Source organism: Sciurus carolinensis, chromosome 6 (assembly GCF_902686445.1).
Source record: "Sciurus carolinensis chromosome 6, mSciCar1.2, whole genome shotgun sequence".
In the NCBI taxonomy this organism is placed as follows: Eukaryota; Metazoa; Chordata; class Mammalia; order Rodentia; family Sciuridae; genus Sciurus; species Sciurus carolinensis.
Genome location: NC_062218.1, coordinates 17,639,556 through 17,664,486, shown reverse-complemented (window position 1 = coordinate 17,664,486; position 24,931 = coordinate 17,639,556). Strand labels below are relative to the sequence as shown.

Genomic DNA, 24,931 nt, shown 5'->3' with positions numbered 1-24,931 from the left:
GTCTGGTCAGTGAAGGCTTTTTCCTAAGTGATTGTTAATTACAGGCAAGTGAAATTCGCTTTTAATTTGAAAGAAAGTTCACCTTAAAATTTCACCCTTTTATTTCATCTGGTTCTGAGAGAGCCTAAAATCTACTCTCATGAAATTAATGTCTCTGTATTTCTTGTAAATGTCTATTTCTTATGGAAGATCTTTGATGAATTAGAATGAAAATTCCAATGCCTGTTTCCTTTTAGTAGAGATCCTCCGTTACTGAAATGTAGAATTGCATAGTTGTCTTTTTTATTAACGTAAGACATATTTAAATGCAGGAATTTCACATTATCATCATCCTTATGAAAGTCTCCTCTGCTGCGTCCATGACTACATTTTTATTAAATCTTTTTTTTTTTTTTTTTTTTTTTTTTTTTTTTTCCGGTGCTGGGGATCGAACCCAGGGCCTTGTGCTTGCAAGGCAAGCATTCTACCGACTGAGCTATCTCCCCAGCTCTTATTAAATCTTTAAAATCTGTTTCACTTTTCTATTCGAGTCTCAATGTCCACATTTAGCTCCTTTTCATTCCTGATAACCACCTTTGTTTTAGTTGTTTTTTTTTTTTTTTTTGCTGCTGTGATTGAAAGACCTGACAAAACCAATTTTAGAGGAGAAAATGTCTATTTGGCACTCACGGCTTCAGAGGACTCATTCCATACATGGCCAAATCCATTGCTCTGGGACAGAGGTGAGGATGTATATCATGGAAGAAAGGCAGAGCAGAGAAGAGCAGCTCAGGGCATTGCACCAGGAAGCCGAGACAATCTTCACCACAAAGTGAGCCCCAAAGGCTTCTCATCCCCATTGACCCACCTCCTCCAGCCCAGCCGTACCTGTCTACAATTACTACCCAGTTAATCACTATCAAGGGATCAATTCACTGATTAGGTTAAGCCTCTCTTAACCTAATCATTTCACCTTTAAGCTTCCTTACATTGTCTTGCACATGAGCTTTTGGGGAGCACCTCCTATTTGAACTATTACAATTTTTAAAGAAAACAGCAAGCTGACAGGCATGATCATTTCATAGAAGACCTAAATGAATGTGCCTATTCAAGGGAATACATGCTTGTGGAATTATCTTCTTTGTCTATTTCTGCTGCACATTTGCGTTCTATCCATTCAAGTACACTTCCTCTTGCATTCAATGACCATACTTTTATTCATAAATGTCATGCGTACCACTGTGATGGAATCAGAGAAGACTCTGCTATTTAATTTACACATACTTAGAAAAGTGGTGCCCAGTTTCTTTTCTCATCTGTTGGTTGATATCTAATTGGTCTACTATATATGGTGTTTGCTAATAAGCTTGAGGTATTTCTGTATCATACAATCACTTGGGTTACCTCTATGGGAAAGCAAGAGAAAGTACAAGTTGGACAGATTAAAAACAAAAAAGCAGTACAAGGTTTTCATATATTGAAAATGTTCAGAAAGAGTCATAGTCTTTGTTTCAGAGATTGGCGATAATTCAGAGAACTTTTTGTCCTTTCTGTAATTCACTGATTTTTCTCCTCATCTCCAGTATATCCTCTGGCTAGTCTTTGTGATGTCACAGGGACAAATAAATAACTGAATTCTGCATCAAAAACATGGATGGCATTACTCATTGTTAAAGTTCTAACATACCTTCGAAGTTCAAATCCTACACTTTGACTATGCATTTTATACATTGTTAGTTGGTCCTTTTATTTTTGTTTAATTACACAGCCTGATCTATGTTTTGGAGGGAGAAAAGACTTCTTAGAATTTTCAAAACTGAGATTTAAATCTCAAGAATGAAATTTGAAGAACTGACTATAAAGGTATACATATAATGGATCATGATATTGTGGTTAATAGATTTCTCTTGCTCAAAGGTAAATATAATTTTATGTAGTAAGCAAGAAGAGAGTTATAAAACAAGAGAACAATGGAAGAGAAGGAGGCAATGCCAGAAAAGAATTCCTCAAAGGACTGGAGACATCACTCAGGGATAGAATACTTGTCTAACATGTGCCAGGTCTTGGGATTGATATGCAGCACCAAAGGAGAAAAAAAATGAAGAAGAAAAAAAATGCTCTCAACCAAAAATAAATAAATTGTAGGTTTATAGTTCTAAACAGGTTTTGGAGAATCTCATGATATGTTAGTACATAGCCTCTGAAGATCATGTCACTCAAGAGTTTCCGTCCACTCTGTATGGCATTGGATTATTATGGTAACTAGTCTTGAGCTTGTGCATAGTTGAAGAAAATGTCTAATGGTAGTTACGAAGAAATCTGGGGATGGCAGCAAAGCTTAGCAACAGGTGATAAAGAAGTGAAAGGACTCCAAGATCACCAAGATAAGTTAAACCTTTCATAAAATAACAACAGAAACCACCATTTACTAAGCAGATATTACATGTATCAGTTTTTTTCATTCTTGAATAAATTAAAACTACCATAGGGTATGCTAGGATATAAAATACTCATTTTAAAATTTTTCTTCAGAACCCTGATATCAAGATACTCTTGCACATGTCTTCTTTTAATTTGAAGGTAATTTTCTCAGGTAATCTGTGTGAGAAGATGAACATTTATTTACTGTCCCTCCTTCACTGTTCTATATCTTCAGAAGCCTAATATTCCCTTTGTAATTCTTCCTCTGTGTATGATTCGCTTTCTGGTTTCTTTACTGTCACAGTGCTGGGAAAGGTCCATGTTTTCTACATAGTCTTCATCAACTTCCTTGTCTCCAGTCTTAACCAGAATTTTCTTATAGTCACACCACATACGAATTTATTACCTTAAAGCACTGCTTGTAATAAAGGCAATCCCCTGGCTTGCGACCAGTTACACTCAGAATAGAAGAGCCCTCAAAATCTTAAAAAGTAGCTAACACAAGATTTCAAAGCAGCACATACCATAACCTTAGTCATGTTTACACAAGGCTATAATCAGATCCTACTTACTCATTCTTTGAATTAGGATTATGTTATGGAGCAAAAAAATATGGTGGATTGCTGAACTACCAGGTAGTATAAATCTTCCAAATGTATTAATCTTGTTTAAAATTGTTTTGATTATTACAGTTCATTCATATATCCATATGAATTTTAGTATCAGTCTCTCAATTTCTATGAAATTCCTGCTTGGAGTTTTAATGGAGCTATATTGAATGTATAGGCTTATAGCTAGTCTTTCAATTCATACAGACACAGACACACACACACACACACACACACACACACATTTATTTAGGTTTAACTTCCATCAACAATTTTTCTTTTTTGTATTTTTCAAAGCACCTGTTTTGGGTACATTTTCTTAAATTCGTTTAGAGGACATTTATGCTATTTTGATTATTTAAATTTTTTTAGACAGTTTATAATCAGTGTCTAAAAATGAGGTTGATTTTTGTTTATTGACCTTCACAAAAAAAAATGAATCACAGCTTTGTATGTTTAAATGCATTGCATAATTTTAAATGTGGTTGTATACATTTATTCTGCCACTTATAATACATAAAAATTCTAGTTGTTTCACAGATTAGGGACATTTTGAATTGTTCTTTTTAATTTCATCCCTAGGTTAATTTAGGTTATTATCTAAATATGATATGAACTTGAATTTTCCTGAGAGTGATTAATAGGGTTTAGCACTTGCATTTGATGATGGGGCATTTGACTATCTTGATTCAGTCACCTCTAATTTTCATGTTCATTCTTTCAAGGCATTTATTAGTTCTTACTGTTTTACAGTGATTCTTCATATGTCCTGATTGAAAATCCTTTTATCATCTAAAATAGCAAAGCACAATTGTAGCCACATTGACTGGGCTCAAGTGCAAACTAATTTCTGTTTGGTCCTGGGCATATTATTTTCATTGTGTACATTTTTTCCTCTGAGAAACGAAGGTACTATAGGTACCAACCTCTTAGAGAAACTGAATGAGTTGAAACCTGTACAGGTATAAGGATAATTATTGTCAAATAGAAAGTGCTCGATAAATATCAGCTATCATTTCTTATCAGTTGACATTATCTCTTTCATTAAGTCCAAATAGTTACATATCAGCAATTTGATATACCTTTACATGAAATTTTTATTTTCTTTTAACATGGTATATTATTATCTTTCTACTCTCTAAATCAAAACTTTAATGTATAGTTTCAAAATACAAAAACCTTTAAGAATATTTCAAAAGTTTGTTTGGGGACTAGGATTGTGACTCAGCTGTAGTGCAATGACCTAGCATGTGTAAGGCCCTGACTTAGATCCTAAGCACCACCTATAACTAAGAAATATATTAAAAAAAAAAAAAAAAAAAAAAAAAAAAGGTTTGTTTTGTTTTGGAATACCGCTACAGAGTTGGATGTCATCATTTTATTTTCCAAGTCTGATAAGTGGCTGCGCAGAAAGTAAGTCTTGTTCACAGTCTCTTAAAACAGTTTTATTATTTTAAAATCTTTAAACATTACAGATTTATTTTAGTTTGCATAATGTTAGAACATGTACACATAATTCTGTAGAACTTATCTAAATGTCAAGACAAATCAATTTTGCAAATGTCAGCCCAACATTGTTGAAAACTCAGCACTCATGATAATCCTCTAATTCATCATACAACTTATGGTATTTCCATTTACTGCATTTTCTAGTACAGTTAATCTAAGCAGTTACATTTTTTATCACATATTCAAATTGGTGCTGAAGAGGAAATATCTGAACAGTATATATTATAATTGTAAAATAACATGGTGTTTATGCCATTTTGCATGTTTTAAAATGAATCATTTTTAATATTGATAAGCATGCTTCCAGTTTCTTATATAATTCAAGAAATGATAGATATGCAATTCATTATTAAACTTCCATTTATAATTTTGTTCCTCTTGATAGAAATATTAGATTTCAGATTTTTATGCCAATTTTATTTTATGAAGCTTTGTTTCCATACTATGTAAATCGTGATAGCTTATTAAGAAATGTATCATGCGGAAAGCATAAGGGCCTGCAACTGTCTACCATGGAGAAAATTTACTCTCACATTTTTAGTTAGGTCTTTATGTTTGATCTTCTGTTGATTGGTTATATGCTTATTTTCTGATCCATCTCTCTTTATGTGTATGAAATTTCCATAAACTGCAATCATCCAAATCCCTCACTGTACTTTAAAGTCAACTATTCTGAAGGTAACTATCTTTGCAGTGGGGGTACTATACAGTTTCCCCAACATTTATATGAGCCTTATGCCTAAATCATAGCCAATATTTTACATCAGGCTATGTGTACCTCTAATTTCTCAACAAATTAGTCAAAACTTCTCCAAATAACTGATACAAGTGTTAGAAACAAGAGAATCAGTAGTTTTATTTCACTTTACTCATTTCTTCTTGCTTTTTATGTATGAAGAAATATGTAAAGTGAAATAGAAAAGTTTAAACATTTGCTATCCTTTAGTAACTTCTGTGTAGCATATTTTCTCCTTGATCTCCTGGGCTGTCTGTCTGTGACCATTCTCAGTTTTGTGCCCGTGAAACCTACTCTGTGGAGATGACACCAGGTGGAACCCTTACCTTTTATTCTCCAGTTAGGTTTGGCCCAAAGAGGGCTTTAGAAAACCAGGAGGAGGGATAACAAGGCTGCCATATGCATTGCCTGGTTTCTATACCAGTGATGTCATCCCAAGCTGGCTGAATCTCCTAACAGTAGACAACTTCATTCGAGGCAACCATCTGCATATTCAGATCTCTCTTCTGTGCTTCAAAAACTATTGTCCTTATTCTTTAGAGGTAAGACAGCAAAAGCATAACAGTTTATCCTTCCAGGACACTGCACTGCCCTTTCATACACCTTTAAAATTAGTTATTAAATTTTTCTCAAAATATCACCATTATAGTAGACCCTCTGATTCTTGTTGAATCAGAACTCTTATTAATATGCTCATAATGTATGAACTAGCCACTTGTCATGACCAAGACATTTTTAATAGTCAATTTTATACACCAATTAATTAGAATGTAAGGAATATCTTTGAATTTTTATAATTGGAGATTTATTTTTCTTAAGATTATACTCTAGGTAATAAAGTTGAGATAAAGTTGAGAGTCATTACTTAATGGACATTCTGAATACTAAGCCTTCTCTACAGCATTTAGTCTGTAATTGAGATGTTCTTGAGCAAAAATCATACTAGTCCCATTGTTTGAAAGATTCAAATAAAAATAAAATAAAATATTTTCTTTTCTTTTCCTTTCTTCCTTCCTTCCTTCCTTCCTCCCTCCCTCCCTTCCTCTTTCTTTCCTTCCTTCCTTCCTTCCTTCCCTTTCTTTCTTTCTTTCTTTCTTTCTTTCTTTCTTTCTTCCTTCTTTCTTTCTTTCTTTCTTTCTTCTTTCTTTCTTTCTTTCTTTTTTCTTTCTTTCCTGTGTAGACCAAATTGCAGTCTTTTGAAATTTACCTTAAAGGAGTAATTATTTTGAAAGCCAAAAACATTGAAATAAGAAAAAAAACATATTGCCTATTTTGGTTAGCTTTTCTGTCATTATGACTAAAATACCTGACAAGAACAATAGAGAAGAAAGAGTTTATTTGGGGCTCTCGGTTTTAGAGGTCTCAGTCTATAGATGGTCAATTCAATTGCCTGGGCTTAAAGTAAGGCAGCTCCTCCTGGGGAACTGCCCAGAAGAGGAGCAAACTGCTCAACTGTGGAAGAGTGGGCAAGCAGAAACAGAGATGGGAAGGAGAAGGGGTGACGGGGAAGAAGCGCCCTTCTGAGCACAACCCTGGGGAGTCCACCTCCTTCATTCTTGCCCCGTCTGCCTACTTACCAGCGGCTCATTCAAACCAGAATGGACTGATTAGGTCACCTCTCTCACAAGCCGAACCTTACATCCTGAACAGTTATTTCTTCATTAACAAGAGCTTTAGGCGAACACTGCTATCCAAAAAATAACATAGTCTTTATTGAAAGTAACAACTGAGAGCCCATTGTCACCACCCAAGTTGGCGGAGGAGAGTGGGACAGCAGTGACGCCGCTGCACCTCAGCCCCGCAGATGCTGGAAGGGAACTGAAATGGCTTCGAGCGCTGCAGTGATTGCAGAACCAGGAGGACAGCAGCTACAACTGGGGTGGTTTGAGTCCCGCCAATGACACTGGAGTCAAAAAGAAGAAAAAGAAACAAAAGAAGAAGAAAGAAAAAGGCAATGAGACAGATCCGATCCAGGATCAGCCTGTGAAGATGAACTCTGCCAGCAGAGAGGATCCAGAAAACACAGAAGGCCATTGAGCGGCTCTCAGTGGGTCAGGGACCTGCCAACACCATGGAAGAGGCCAGCAAGCACAGCTACCAGTTCTGGGATACACAGCCTGTCCCTAAATTAGGTGAAGTGGTGAACACCTATGGTTCTGTGGAAGCTGAGAAGACACAAACCACCAGGAGCCCTACACGCTGCCCCAGGGCTTCTCCTGGGCGTGTGGACCTGGGAGACCCTGGAGAGCTGAAGGAACCATATCCCCTCCTGAAGGAGAACTGTGTGGAAGATGAGCGCGACATGTTCCCATTTGATCATTCCCTGGAGCTTCTTTTGTGGGCTCTCCTGGCTCCTCGCCGGGCTCCTTTCCTGGTCACCCAGTGGCACTGTGGGGGTTCGAGTGGTCTAAAGTCAGAAACTGGTTGGGTTCATTAGCGCCAGCCCAGAGACCATCCACATCTATGACACAGAGAAGAAGACAGTGGAGACCAACTTCCTGTGTGTCCATAAGAAGCTGCGCTCCAAGAAGGTGGCCCCAATCCTGAGAGATAACCCGCTGAGTCCACCTGAAAGGCATATTCCAAGCTGTTTATATGGCAGGGTGTGTTGTCAAAGCCTGTTGGCACCTGCAGGTACTGGCATGGGTCCCTAGACACACGGAAGCTGATTAAAGTGAAGTTTTCCCACCTGACCAGAAATACGACCATGCAGTACCATGAAGCTCTACCAACTTCCAGAGACTCCCAAAGTAGCTGGGCTATGAAGAGCAGAAAACAAGGACATTCCAGTAGTGCACCAGGTCCTCACAAGATAACTTGAAGTAGTTTCACCTCACAGCAGTCAGGAGTCAGGAGGAGGTGGAGTACTGGTTCTACCCCCAGGAGATTATCATTGACACTTTTTGGTAGTGGAAAATGCCAACGGTGAGGTGACAGATTTCCTGAGATGTTAATATGCTTCCTTCACCATCATGAACCACCCAATCCACAAGAGTCTGAAAGCTGCATATTCCTCTACAACCTTCTCACCCAGACCCCTCTTCTAGACCTCATGAGCAATGTCCTTGTTCCAGCCAAAATGAAAGGGTTTGACATGATCCAGGCAGTGGATCTCATGGAGAAGAAAATGTTCCCAGAGAAGCTCAAGTTTGGTATAGGGGATGGCAACCCGCTGCATTACCTGTACATTTGAAAGCACCCCAGCATGGGGGCCAAGAAGGTTGGGCTGGTGCTACAGTAACCAGTCACCAGGGAGATTCTGGATAAAGCCACTGAGAATGCAAACCAAGAAATGGAACCCTACCACTTGTTGATCTAATTTTCACAAAGGTGAGAATCCCTGGCAAAGGGAACAGAACTGAACTGGCTTTACCAAACCACCAGTGAACTTGACAATTGTATTGTAATGGTGGAGGCTGCCTAAAGTCACTTCTGGCCTTGTCTCTGTTCTCCCTGTTTTCCACTTAATCCTGCCCTCATCATGCAGCCTTGATCAAGGGAATGTAACTGCTGAAAACTAGCTGGTTATTAGCATATTACAACAGTATACACTCGTTAACTCTCATATGTATATATATATATATATATATATATATATATACACACACACACACATACACACAAATGTATATTTAAAACAAAAGTAAAATTTAGGAGAATTGCGCATATAGTTATTTACTGCCTGCGTTTAATAATGTATGCATATCTCAATAAAACAAATTTTTAAAAAGTCAAGAGTGCTAACCTAATGGTTATTGCTTCAACTTAATGAGACTGTGTTACAAACTCAGGTTGTCACAAGTAGATGTTGCACACTCTTTCCAAGCACTTTAAGCATGCAGGATCTTGGTTTATTTATCTTGTATCTGAAGATCTAGGACTTTTTGTGACATACAATTAGGTCTCAATGCATAGTTCTAACTAAAAATACAAATCTCTCTTATTGAATATGGAAAATTTAATGAGATTATAAAATGTAAGCATTTAATGATATATAATACACAATATGAAAAAAAGGTGTTTGAAACAACTACTCTTTCAACTTAAGTTTCAAAAGACCAACATTTCTTCATTGAGTTCCAATGACAATAGTAAAGCTCATCTCTAAATTTTTCCATTAGATAACTCAAATTTATATCACAGCAATAAACAAAGGCAAATGTAGGGTTTATAGGGCCTCTGGCTTATGTATTTTGTCAGCAATAGGGATGTGTATAGATCTATTGTAGGGTGCCAGAAGCAATAGAGAAAACCCAATTGTATTTGAATCCCCAATAACATTTTTTTAAAATATGTTCCAAATAATGCTTGGGGGTATACCTTTACCAAAAATATCTTTTTCTGTTTATGTGAACTTCAAATGTAACTTGATATTTTGTGATTTCCATGGCTAAATCTAGTGACCTATGTACATGTTTACTTTTTTTTAAAATATGCAAATTTAAAATTCAAATGTGTCCTTGTGGAAAATAAGTACAAGTGTGAACACCCGTGGCTTAAGCTTCATTATACTTTCAGTTCACTTCTACAATATAACTTCACTCACCTTTCTCTAACACCACATAGGCTGATCTATTCTAATTATCTACAAAAAAATATTGCCTTCTAATGTTTTCCATGTATGATTGTAACTGAATTCATAAAGCAAAAACCTTAATTGCACATTGCACAAATTCATTAATGTATGTTTATTCTCTATTTATCTTGCACTGGGTATTGATATGGTCAAACATGATCTGCCCAGGCCTTAATTTTATCCTGTGGGTCACTGAGATATAAAAGGTACAAAGTTATATGAGATGCATAGAAACAGCTAATCCATATGTGGAAGGATTAGGTAAAGGTTTCTGAATCCTATGATTTAAGTTAAAAGCATAAATGGGATTAACCATGAGTGGGTTATGGCAAGGAAAGAGTCCTAGTCAGAATTCACAGTATTGAAAGGACCAGGAAACAAAGGAAAGCATGACAATTCAAGAAAATGAAAGTAAGCACAAATCACAGAGAAAACATAACAAAGAGAAGTGATGAAACTGTAGGGAAAAAAAAAGTTATCTGAATTCCCTTTCTGATTAAGCAATTTGACAACAAAAAGAAAAACCAATAAATTTGAGTGCCAAAATACCAAATTTTCTGCATGGTAAAAATACATAGTGAGATGGGCATGGTGACTTGCATCTTAATCCTAGTGATTTGGGAGGCTGAGGCAGGAGGATTACAAATTCAAGGTCAGCCTCAGCAATTTAGTGAGAACCTAAAGGACTAAGGGAGATACTGTCTCAAAATAAAAATAAAAATACAAAAGACTGGGGATATAGCTCAGTGGTGAAAACACCTCTGGTTTCAATGTCCAGGACCCCCTCCCTCTCAAAAAAAAATAGTGAGCAGATACTGATATTAGATAAAAATAAACGAAATATTTTCAACCCTTTGCTATAAAGAGTTAATTTCCAAATCATTTTAGAATGGCAAAGTAAAGACATCCAAAATCTATTTCTTGGCAAAAGTGATGAGAGATACCAAATGGTAAAAGTCAAACTCAAGTATTTGAGGACTATGGAAATTAACAAGAGGCTTCTACTAACTGTCCAAGGAATGTTTATTAAAAGAAATTTAGCAGTAGCAGCGAAGGTTGTGCATTCTACTGGTATTCCTGTTTTCACCAGTTCTATGAAGCCTGGATAAGCAGAACTTCACAGTTCTGGCAAATATGAACAGGAGCAACTCAAGTGCAGTGCTCAGAGGAGAAAGGGATGTGAGCTCTCAAATAGCCTCATCTCCAGACAATTGTCACTGTTTGGTCTGTGTCATGCTCTCTGGAAAACCCACTTTACAAGGCTTGTTTTTATCTGACCTGACTCTAAGTTCCCTCAGAAAAGATACATCCTGAGGACATTTGAAAAAAATCACTCAAAGACAAATAATCCAATTGTTTAACATCACAGTTACATGAGTTATGGTTACCAGTTGAGGCACACAAGAGTCTATTGAAAGAAAAAAAATGAAAAGAAAAATAAAGAATTTAAGTCCAAAAGCAGATTTTAAAAGCTCTGAAATATTTCTGGGGAATCTATAAGCCACACTCAAATACAGGACTATGGGCATGATTAGATAAAAAACTGGGAAGGCTCTAATGTCCAATTTATGGCTGAAATTCAGGTTCTGTCAGTAAAGAAATTGAATCAACCACAAATATAACAAGACATCAGCACACAAACAAAACCTCAGTGGAAAAAAGAGTGTGATTCTCGAGTTGACATTTTATCTCATGTAACAAATTTAAATATAAATTAAAATAGGATTTTGTTAGTAAAATATTAACACTGAAAAAAATCCATTTTTAGAGATATGCAGAACCAAATAGAAATTCTGAAGTTCAGAAATATACAGTAACTGAAAAAAAAAATCCACAAAATAGCACATCAGCAGATTTGATCTGGCCTCCCCCACCCCCCACAAAAGAATGGTGAACTTAAAGATAGGTAAATTGGAATGACATAATCTAAAGAACATAGAATTGTAATTTTACATAATTGTGTCTATTTGCATAAATTCAAAGAGATAATCTTGAAAAGCAAAGAAGAAAACAAACCATCACATGTGGAAGAAACTTTTCATGTCAAAGATTAATAGGAGACTTTTTGTAAGAAATCACAGTCAGTCAGTACACTGGTGTTTAACTTAGTCAACATATTGAAAGAAAAATAATGTCCATAAAAATTCAGTATCCATCAAAACTCTCCCTCAAAGTGTAAGAAAAACTGATTCACTTCTACTACTGAAAAAACTGTTAGCAGCCCTTCCTTATGAAAATACTAATGGAAATTTTTGTCTCATTGACATGTATTATCCTAGAGAGTAATTCAAATCCAGCCAATGAAATAAAGAACACTAACAATGGAAACTGCATAGATAGATATTAAAAGAGTAATATATTTTTATTTGTAACACTATTCTTAACCTATGTCATTTAAATGACAGCCACATAATAATTAGGAAGCTTGATCAATAGGTTTATAATTATAAAGTTGCACATTTTTTGGTGGGTGTACCAGAGATTGAACTCAGGGACACTTGGCTTATGAACAAATCTCGAGCTGAATTTGAACTAGTGATTCTCCTGCCTCAGCTTCCTGAGTTGCTGGGATTAGGACGTGCATCTCTGTGCCTGGTTGAAGTTGCACATTTTATGACTATAATAATTCAAGGAGGGAAACAAAGACAGATAAATCAGAGAATTTTGCTATGCTACTAAAATATTAATCCAAGTTATGTTGTTTTAAGATGTCTACAAAGACTATACTTTAGAGTCAAAAATGAAATTGTTTGAAAATAAGCAAGTTAGATGCTCTTATATACAAGTTGAAATTAGAGTTGGAGTGAGCATAGAAATATTAGACATAATATGATTTAAGACCAAAAGTTTTGCTAGATTGAGTTAACTATTATAAGCATATATTGACCTAACAGTGTCTCAAAATATGTGGAGCAAAAATGGAAAGAATTGTAAAAAGAAACTAACAATTCAATAATCATAGTTGAGACTTCATTGCCAATCATGGATAGTAGTAGAGAAAAGATCAGTAAGCAAACTGAGTAGCTCGAAAAGCATGATAAATCTATTAACCAAGTAGAAAAACATCTGCAGAAAGCTCAAGCCAATAACAAGAGAAAACATATTCTTCTTAATTATATGTGGGATATTGTCTTAAAGAGACTCATGATAGGGTAGAAATAAATATCAATAGATTTTGAAATACTTGAAATCATACGAAGTATGTTCTCTAAAAAAATAGTTAAATTATAAATCAATAATGTAGAGTAATTTTGGAAATTCACAGGTTAGTCTTCAATAACTGAAGAACAATGAAGAAATTAGAACGCAAATTAGAAAATATTTCAGGATGAATAAAACAAAAGAAACCTTGTGAAATAGAGCTACAATTGTTCCTAGAAGGAAATTCATAGGTGTACAAACTACAGTGAAAAGAAGAAAACATCAAATAAATAGCAAATTACCACCTTAAAAAACTATCAGATGAAGAAGTTGGAAATGCAGAATCTTGGACTTCATCTAAGCCCCACATACTTTGTATTTAAACATGGTGCTCATGTGATTCATGTGCTAACTAATGCTTGAGAAGTCCTGGTACTTTGTGGGAAATAAACAATCTTCTACCATGCAGGTATTACAGCAAATTTTTTAAAATTTCAGAATATTCACAAAATTTATGAATTCTCATGATATTTGATGCCTTTCTTCTAAGAATGCATCTTCCATGTATACTGTCTATCATAATGTATTTCATAATGGTATCATCTCACAAATCTAAAAATAAAAACACTCTAAATGAATGCAGTACCCTAATGTAAAATACTGACTGAGTAAATCATGGTAAATCCAGGCAATGGAGATTTGTTTATTGAGTAGTCTCCCTAATGTAGGTGGGTTATGTTTCAAATGCCTAAGTAGAAGATATTTTAAACTCTGGATAATACTTGACCATACTATGATTTTTTCCCACATATACATGTTAATGATAAACATTAATTTATAAATTAGGCACAAAAATTAGCAACAATCAATAATAAAGTAGAACAATTATTATAGCATATTTTAATACAAATTATTTAAACATATGAATTATTTATTTTCTGGACTTTCCTCTTAATATTTGTACACTGTAGTGAGCCACACATAACTGAAAGCTTGAAAAGAGACACTGTGGATAAAGTGGTGCTTACTATACTTTTTGAAACTGAAAATTGGAAACATTTGAAATATTCGTTTTCAAGTGGAAAGAAGCAAATTACAGTGCAGTGTAAGTGTGTGACTTCCCTTTTTCCACTCCACATTAGAATTATCTAGAGAATTTGTTAAATTGTTGTATCCCAGCTGCTCCCAAGGTCAATTAAACTGGAATCTCAGGAGATGAAACCTTGGCACCAACATATACAGTTTAAAATCTCCCCAGGAACTTTACATATAGCCAAGTTTGAGAACCATTTGTTTACGTAGCATATGTAGGTGTCTATTTTTGTACACATTGATTCTGTGTGGAAGAAAAGAAAATCTTAACAAAGTCTCCAGGGAAAGAAATTTTCACTCTCCCTTCGACCCTATTTAACTGAAATATTTTCAAATTTTCTATCATGTGAATATACTACAGATACAATAAATATGTATGTGATTGTATATTTTTTTTTCTGTTTCAATAAAGTGGGTATATTTCTCATGGGAAAATGAGACTAAATATTTTATGAGTTTTAGGATAAAAAGAAAATGCTTCTCAAATATTTTAGGCATATAGCAGAAAAAATTAAATAAAATGTTGACAGCTAAGTGTGACTTATCTACTGTGTTTTTGTGATTTTTCTGCTGCATCAGTGTCTTACAGTCAATGTATAATGATTTTAAAGAAGAAAATTATTTAAGTAGTTCCATGAGGCTTCTTAGAAAAACACAGTTTTAAGAAATATCTTGTTTTAGAATGCCTCTTCTTCATTCTCCTGGTCACATGACCAGAAACACTAAGGCTCTGCTAATGCAGACAAGCACCACCTTGGCTGAGGACAGCACTGGGTCTTCACAGTATGATGAAGTAGGAAGATTTTGGTTTTAGGTTTTATGTCCAAAAAAAGAAATAAGATCATATCTAAAATCATTTAGCATGTTCCCAAGTGTTTTTTTTTTTTTTTTTTGGTTGAGAATGCATTTGGATTTTCATGCATACCTGTATTTGTCTTTATGCCAAAAGTACTTGGATTGAATTTTTTCACTCAATGCATATGTCAGTTCAAAGCAAATTAAGTTGTATATTTCATAAAGACAAGTAATTATAACAGATCAAGAAGTACAATTTTGGAATTCTGTTTACCTGCCATTCCTCAGTACACAAATGTGTTGAAATTTAAGCATAATTCAAATGATGTCTTCTTATTCAGAATTTCTGAGTGAAGTTCATTCCAAAACAGGGGAAATATTAAGATATAAATATCAGCATATTCAAGCCCACACTATAAATATGTATAACTTTGAAAGATTTTTTTTTTTTTTTATAATTGATACCCTAATGGTTGAGAAACCTTAGGTGTGGATCTTAAAACTTGAATGGTAGCTTAACCACTAACCACACAGTTACATTGTTTGTGAAATACTACAGACCAAGGAGCCTAACGTAAACATAGTAACATCTTCCTTTCAGAATTTTAAAATATATTAGAATAATTAAATTGAAGACCAAACCTTTTCTCCCAAATTCCTCCTCAACATTTTTCCAACTTGCCAGAAATAAATTGGCAATAATTTTAAAACAAAAATTATTATTTATAAAATATAACAGTTGTCATGTTTTCTCTTAAGCCATTAAATGTATTTCATTAATTCCAAGAATGGACTCACCTGGAAGCCATGTTTGTGTTAAATAACAGAAAAGTGCACAAATTAAGACCACAGTATTTACATCATTCATTAAAAATATGGAATTCCTACTTTACAAATATCCAGTATAGTACAATTATTTATGTTGTGTTTATATCTACATACATAGTATGTGTCTTTGATTAAAATTCTATTTTTTCATCCTAAAATTTTAATGACTTCTGGTAAAGGGACACTACTGAGCATCTTCATTCAAATGAAAAACAGACCACTAATGGCCACTAAAATTTGCTTTTTCTTATAAAGAAATAGAAGAAAGATGCTGGATTTAAGAATGTAATCCTGAAAGTAATTTGGTAGAACCAAGGTTACCAGGTACATGATTACTAAACAGTAAAAACCTTACCCTTTCAAGAGAGTTAGTCATTTAACTAAACAGGTTTTTTAGCTATACAGTCACAGAAGTAATTAAGAAGTGAAAAAGATAAGAAAGAACAGATAATTCGATTTTAACTGTGTATTTGATGATCTGAGAAGGAAAAAAAAAAAACTATTGCTTTGTAAAAAGGTATTTATGATGAGAACCTTTAAAAGGTTATTTGATAGTCACAGATGTGAAAATGCATAAATATGATTATATGGGAAAACTAAAATAGAATGTGTTCTATAAAATAAACAGTTTCATTTGAATGTATCTGATTACAAAAATTCACTACTTCTGAATACCTGATTGCCGCGTGAGCACATGATCTGTCTTGCTAAGGAGAATATGCATCATTTTGCTCTCTATCCTCTCCTTTTCTATTAAGCATTAAGTCTTGCAGATTGCTCTCTAAATGTGATCAAATCACTTTCCATGTTGTCCTGTCTATTAATTCCTTAGTTTAGACCCTTATCACTTTCTCTCTTCCTTCTGTAGTAATAGCTTTTAATTTGTCTCCCTGCCTCTTTCTCGGTCTCCTTAAATCTGTCATCATATTGAGGGAGAAGTGCTTGCTCCAAATTGCAAATCTGACCATGTCCTCCCTTCTCTGTAGCCTTCAGTGATTTTTTCTTAACCATGTCCACACTCTCTAACAGGAGGCACATGGCCATATGCAACTCCTCATCCTGCAAGAATTACAAAGTCCAACAACTCTTCCTCAATTATTCAACTATGGAGAATTTATTTACTGAGGATTCTATTCCATACCAGTCATTGTTTGTGATGTTGGGAATTGAGAAATGAAGGAATTAATTCATCTGCTGACAGTTTTATTCAAGTTCTGAGCTTTGGATAGAGTTAGAGGAAGGAATCAACAATGAGCCTGGTGTGTTCTTGCATGTGATTCCTGGGCATGTGAAGAAAGCACAGCTCAGACCACTATTTAATTGGAATAACTATAAGGCTGGGTTTGTAACCAGCAAACCTGAAGGATAATGCAACTTCTTCCCCTGAACCAAATGTCTTCTTGTTTCTGTTTGCTCTGAAAGAAGTGAGTTTCCACAAACCCAGTGTTCCTCTCCACTAATGAGGCAATGTACAGTCACCTATTGTTGGCCTCCATGGCTCAGTGGATGCCTGGGAAGTAGCACGTGTCAACAAGAAGCTCTGACTACTACTTTCCCATGTGAAGTGAAGCGCATTGTCTCTGACCCAGGAAATCTGTCATCTCCGTCAGAGTAGAACACAGTCCCTGACCCCTGTGTACTCCTTAATAGCCAGTTCTGCTTTATCCTCCAACTTTTCTATATTTGAAATTAAGCAGTATATACCTTGATCATATTTACAAGTTTATTTGACCACATGAGTCATTTTCGTATTGCTTCCAATCCATTTTCTATAGAATATGTTTAAAATATGTTGTTGTAGATTAGCTTTAAGATACTACACTATTTTGCTAACTTTATTACATGAATTTCTTCCCTTGTACCTTTCCAATAATGAAACGTAACATGAATGGATCCTAATTCTGTCTTTCCAGGAATAGACAAAATGAATAATAACTACACTACTGGGGCTGGAGTTGTGGCTCAGTGGAGGAGTGTTAGCCTCACTTGTGTGAGGCACTGGGTTTGATCCTCAGCACCACAAAAAATAAATAAATAAAATAAATATATTGTGTTCATCTACAACTAAAAATATATTTTAAAAAAGTAGACTGTTAACACAGCTTAACCTATTAATGTGGGAGCAATTAAAACCCTACAATTCTGTCAATCATTCTTGCTTTACTGATACAAATCAAAACTAACATTCATAATATAAATAATATTGCCCTTGACCTAGGCACATCTGCCAGCTGCAGTTTTACAAGCCAATAGACACATTCATTTTATACAGACTCAGGAAACTCATAAATTTATCAACTTACTCCATTTCAGAAAGTACACAGTAGAATGATTTTCCACTGTCATTTACCTCATTAATTTAAAAAGTATTAATTTTAATCTTCCTTAGCAATTATTATTGGGTGTTTTCTTAGTCAAGATTCTTTTCTAAGTATTTTGCAAATATTTCGGGTTAAATCTTTACAATTACTTTGGAAGCAGGGTCAGTTTAATGAAGTTTCTTAGTGAGGAAATTGAGTTTTTGAGAAACAGTAGTTTGTCTAAAGAATGGAACCTGACTGATCACAACAGACCTCAAACTTGCACATAGGTGAGCTGATCAGAGGCAGAACTCCTAACCATAAAACTCAATGATCTTTCTCCCACACAGTGCAGAACAAGTCAACCAAAAATAGGGATTCTTTCACAGAAATACTGATCGAAATAAGCAAAATACATGTGTGTGTTTAAGTGTATATGCCTTTTTTCCCTTCTTTAGTACACTAATAAGCAATAGAAAAATCTCCTTCTAGTTTATTTGTTGTAAGAAAATATTGCATGTTTTTGTAAATGGAAAATGAAGATGAAAAGTTATGCAGATCTTGAACTACTTTGATGAACTTGTAAGCTCAACATACACTATTAGGCAAACCATCTCAAATGCCATGGAATGGAAGCTGAAAAGCTCACATTTCAAATTTAATTGCTAAAATCAAATCAATTTAAAGTGCACATTCTGAAAGAAAAGATCAGGTGGGTTGAGGTAGGTGGGACAGGATGTGAGTAGAAAGGATAGGACAGTGTGTGGAGCCCTGTCTATGATGCCAATGCATTCTCTTTCTCCCTCTTCCACATCAGCTTATCCTCTGATGGAGTGCTTATAGGGATCAGCGTGAAGGTTTAAGTGAGGTCCCCCAGGGCTAATGACATGCACCTACCTCACTGGAAATACATAAGTAAAATCATGCCAAGCCACAGTTGGTTTCACCGAGTGAATGACAGGTGTAGGGGTAACAGTTGTTGATGTATGACATGATCATAACTAGGTCTCTCCATTTGTCTAATTGTCGGATTATAATTTTTAAGTTTAATTTTTAAAATTGAATTGTATTTAATATATACAATTTTTATAAAATTGTCTTTCACAATCTCCTTGTTTATACATTGTGTATAATTAGCATATCAAATGCATTTTGATTCTTTCTTACAGGATACTAGGTTTCTTTGACATAAGTTTAACTTTTCTTGAGTCTCCTCTCATCCAACCTTTTGTTGCCTTTTCTCTATGGAAAAATTTAATATTATTAAACTAAGGAAGAGAATGCAGATTACAGTCTTGTTTGACATTCTGAAAATATTAACAAGAATTAATCCCTTAGTAATATTATTTTTATGAACTGATTTAGATTTTGATTGTATACATTTTTATGCATTATTAAGTGCACTTATTGTCTCAAACTCTGTGAAGTGTATTTCCCTGGACATTTAAAATGATTTCTAATTCTACACATAGTAAATTGTTACTTTTTTTTCTTTCTCTAGAGCTTTACATTTCGTCACAAGATTTTCTTAGGAAAAGATATATATAATTAAAGGGGAACATTGGTACCTTTTCTAATCAGTTATATATTTCTGGTCATACAGATTGTCATGGCAATAATTAATATTGTGTGTCATAAAAGGTTTTCATTTTCATTGACCCAACATATAATGATATTAAACTTATAATGAAAATACTCAGTTTGAAATGAACCAAAATTTAAAGGTTGAAATTTAAACTGGAATTCATATTTGAAACATAAGAAACTTTACTTTAAAGATCTGCATGGATTTAGGAGGGCATTGTGGTGCACACTTGCAATTCCAGTGACTTAGTTGGTTGTGGCAGAGGATCACAAATTTAAGAACATCCTTAGCAACTTAGTGAGGCCCTAAGCAACTAAGTGAGATCCTGTTTCAAAATGAAAAAAATAAACCTGGCTGGGGGTGTTTCTCTGTGGTTAAAGCAATTGGGGTTATATCCCCAGTGCCAAGAACAAACAGAACAACAAAATTATGTCTGTGAAATTATCTAAGTTTAGGGCAATAATTAGGGGCAGGAAAGAAATCTTTGCTCACTTTGTCTCCTTTTCATTTTGGCAGTTATTCTGATTAACCATAAACGGATTTTTTTTTTTTTTTTATAAATTACCCTCTGTACCACTCTTTCCAAACACCTTGCAAACCTGGACCATATTTGGATTACATACCTTTTCTAATGAGCCAATGAAAGTAAATATATTTCTCTTCCCACCATCTGGGAGATAGAAGTGAGAAAACATTTGGATATTTACAGCATTTGATTAGTGTCAGGCAGAATCCAAAAAGGAATATAAGTTTTTGTCCATTCTTCATGATCTGAGATACCTAATTTTCCAGGTAAGAATGGATTTTAGACAGAGTTCATTTTTTAAATATATGAATTCCTTGGCAATAATTAATATGTCTTCATAAAATGGAGCATAAAACATGAAGAAATAATCTCCCATGCCTGATTGAAGATTAGAGATGATTTCAAGGTCAATAAGATTATTCATACAAATTAATGTGTAGTATATTTTCCAATTGTTATATAATTGTTTTTAAAATAAGATAAATAGAAGATAAACCTTGAAGTAGATTTTAAAAATAGAAACATCCATAATTACTTACAGAATAACTTATGTGTGAGTAGAAAATGGAAGGATGCATGTAGATATGTTGCTATACTTTTTTCTCTCCCAAGGAACCAGGAATATAAATAAATTCATGTGTCTGAAGAGAATATTCACTTAATAAAATCAAAATAAAATAAATTAAACTTGAATGCCAAAGTTGTCGGTGGAGAAGAGTGTGTATCTCAGTTCCTTTTACTGTTATAACAATCTGCTTAAGATTTGTTATTTATAAAGAACAGACACTTAACACTCACAGTCCTGGGGTTTGGGAAGTCTAAGATGAAGGCCCTGACTGCTAAGGGCACAGACTCTTACCTTCCAAAATGGCACCACCTGAAGGGAAATGTTCAGGGTCTTTACATGGCAGAGGCACGAAGGAAAAAAAATGAGTAACACATTGCATGAAACCTCTTTATCAGGGTCTTGAGAAGTCTTCATTGCTTAAGTTCTTCTTAAGTTCCTCTCTTCATTATCACACTGGACATTTGCTTTTAACATCTGGATTTTTGAGGTGCTACATTCAAACAATAGCAGCAGAGTAGATAAATCTGTTGACGAATGAAAGAAAAAAATAAAGAGAAATACACTGAGACAAAGTAAAGAAAAAGGAGACAGAAGAAACTAAGGAAGGCGACAATAAATAGAAGGAAATGGAAATAAAATGCAAAGAAGAAAAAGCATTTCCAAATAACAAAGACTAGATTCTAAATTTTATATAGTAAATTGATTTTCAGTTATGCAACTACACTCTGTAACGCAAATTGTAAAACATAGTGCTCAGCAACAGGAAGGAAATTCCACATTAGCAACTTAATTTGATTTTCTGAGGTCTGACTATGAAAAACTCCATCACACATTCAAGGGTTTAATTTCTTTCTATTTGTTAATTTACTGACAACTACATTTGAAACTTCACAAAATATGGATGACTTCATTCATAAAAGAATATTAGATGGTTATTGCATAATTCACCCCAAAATTGTGTGATACTCTTCAGATGAACCTTTTCAAATTTAGAAAAATTATACACATTGATTTTATTTTCTGTGTTAATAATGAAATATATCATCATAAATTATGAAATGAAGCATTCTGTATTACTGCATTTTCTAGATAGTGAGAAACTCTTATTTAATTAGATAATTGTGAAGAAATAAACATTTTGATCATTTTTTTTTTTTTTTTCAAATGCTGCACATGATTCTCTGGCTCTTTTCACGAATACAAGTCCTAAATGGACCATTTCTTCATGACTGCCAACAACTCCCTGCTTAAAAAAGATCTCGTCAGATTCATTAGAGTCTTCTCTCTAACAAGATCTATTTTCCATGAAGTTACACAGTAGTTCGTCCCTCTGTCTGTAGGCAACAGGTCTCCACTTGTCCTTCTTGTTTTTGGAGTTGAGTTCAGTCTCTCTGTAATATTCTTTTTAAAATTTTTTTTATTTGTTCTAATTTGTTGTGCATGACAGTAGAATGCATTTATACATTTTGATAGATCATACCTAAGTGGAGAATACTTTCTCATTTTTCTGATTGTACATATTGTAAGATCACATCAGTCATGCAGTCATATATGCACATGAGGTAATAATGTCTGTTTCACTCTACTATCCTTCCTTCCCTGCTACTCATTCTCCTCCCTTCACTCCCCTCTACCTAAAGTCCTCCCCTCTATTGTGAATTAGCATCTGCATATCAGAAAAAAATCACAGAATTCTAACAACTTTGATTATCTCATTTCTGAAGCACTACAGATTAAGAAAAGAAAACTAAAAGAGTAAAGACTGCAAAGAATATACAGAGGGATAGTATATGTGCAGACAGAAATTGACATCAAAATGTAAGCATCACACTGATTAATTTGTTCTTAATAATACTTTGCAGTGTTAAGGAAAAAAATTTGGCACTTGTTAAAAATGGCAAGAGAGGCTCTACTGAAGATTATTTCAAGAAGGATCAAGAATATTATAGAGTGGACATGAGGATTGCTCATTTTTTCTTAATCTGCAGTGCTTAAGAAATCAGATAACCAAAGTTGTTAGAATTGTGTGTAAACTAAGGAACTCTAAATGGTTTTCCAATGTCTAGTCTTTGTAACAGTTATTTCAGTAACATGGAAGTCATTTTCTCTATTACTGAATTCTAGATTATGTTTAGAAGGCAGGAGTGACAGAAAGTACCCATGTGAATAAAAAAAATGCTACTATATTATAAGCAGTGTGTAAAAGCATCAGAACTTATAGTTTTGCTTTGTCTTCAAGAGAAAGCTATAGATCGTCAACAAAGTTAATACTTGTGCTTCTGTGTGCAAATGTTCATTATATATAAATATATAGCATTTTTTGCAACCAACTCTAAATTTTGACTGATATATTTGTGAATAGATAAGTGGAGCAATTCAGTTTTACATTTCACTGCCAGACTAATTGAATGGCTATTTTGAATTTATTTCTTCATATCAAATATTCTCAATGAGCAGTGATGGCCAGAAACCAAGGATTAAAACAACAGATATGATTCAGATAATCCTAATTTGAATATTGGTATTAACTGTGGATGGTAAAGAAGAAAAATATAACATGGGATTCCTGATTTTTCTAAGTGCCAATCTTTCAATCTCATACTTTTCTCAGGAATTAGATAATCCGATATAATTAAATAATCTGATAAAACTAATCTGATATAACTAGCTATAATGGATAGAGCAGATTAGAAGCTACAGCTTTAATATGTTTTGTCTACAAGATAAATACAGTAATATTTCATCTTAGCTTCAAAGGGTCTTAAACACTCAGGACAGAGAGTGAACTTTCATTCATTAATTTGTTTATTTGAACACACATTTATAAATGCCTGGTTAATTCCAGGCACTATACAGGAATGAATAAGACATGCTTTTACTTCCAGCATCTCAATCCATTCAAACAAGGTTAAATGGTCCCCAGATCAACCTACATAACAAATATCCCAATCTTATTAGGGTAGATAAATGTCTCTTACTCAAAAATCATATTTTATTCTGAAAAGTGCAATTCTTCTCAAATGTATAGATAAAATTTGAAAATATAAAGATAAAAACATAAAATGTGATAAAATCATTGCTTCATGCACACAGAATTATATTGTACTTATTGCATGTGCTGAGTTCAATAACTGACGTTCAGTTCTACTTCCTATTTTAATTACTCAACTGTGTTCAAACTGTCAGCACAGTACTGAAAGTTGTTTATTATTTGCACATTTTTCCAACTTCAAGTTTACTTTCAGAGTGGAGTAAGATTTTTATATCCTACTATTTCACTTCATAGAGACATTTAATGTTGCCTAGACCTTTTCTTAAAGTTGTATTTTGTCATTTTCTTCCCAAGGATCTGATACTTGCACACAAAAGTTTCCACCTACATTAAACTGCTGATAATCTTGCCTTCTCATTTTTAGTAAAATTAGTCATCTGCTTAAACCTAAGTGTAGATTTTCCGTAAATGTTCAACTTGATCTGGGATCTGGGTAGGCTCTTCCTGCCTGTCACATAGCGCTAAAGTCCTTGTTCTTATATAAACTCATGTTCAGTGAGGTGAAAACACATCTTGTTTTATGTATATATATATATATATATATATATATATACATAAACACATCTTGTTTTATGTATATATATATATATATATATATATATATTTTCACCTATATATATAATATATAGTTCTTAAAAATATTATATATTAATATATATTGTGTAAAATATATATTATAAAGAACTTTTTAAATCTATCTATGTGAGCTATTTGGGAGGCATAGTGTTAATTTTATTATATTCTAATAGTGTTGGCCTATTTTCTCTTTAAATTCTTTCTTAGCATCATTGTTATTGTTGCTACTTTGCCTCTTGACCATAACAGAAGATGAGATGTTAGTTTTTGAGATTTGTCTCATTTTATTCAAGAATCAAAAAGCAGAACATTTGAAATGATTGAAATCTATGAAGCATTTTGTGTTGAATGTATCTTTAAACATCATATTTGAGGTCTTCTATTAAAAAGTGGTCACAAGCAAAACTATAACATTCAAATAAACACTGTGCTTATTGGTTTTCTGTTAAATCATCTGATACCTTTAAGCTTTAGTTTCTGAGTGAATAGCATCTAAAGAAATATGTGTAGATTCTTAGAATACATATGGCATTCTTACAGGGACTGTTCTGAATATTCAGATATTCAGATTTATTATTCACGTTTATCAGCAAGTATAGTCAAAATGGAACATTGGAATGGAACTCACCCAATGACCAC

The 24,931-nt window shown here is 33.9% G+C and overlaps 1 protein-coding gene and 1 pseudogene across 1 annotated transcript in view; both read left to right on the top strand.

Moving 5' to 3' along the window:
• Positions 1 to 24,931, top strand: part of Cdh18 (cadherin 18) — a 959,213-nt gene that overhangs the window by 101,249 nt on the left and 833,033 nt on the right. The window lies entirely within an intron of this gene.
• On the top strand, positions 7,012 to 8,494 carry LOC124987054 (glycylpeptide N-tetradecanoyltransferase 1-like; annotated as a pseudogene).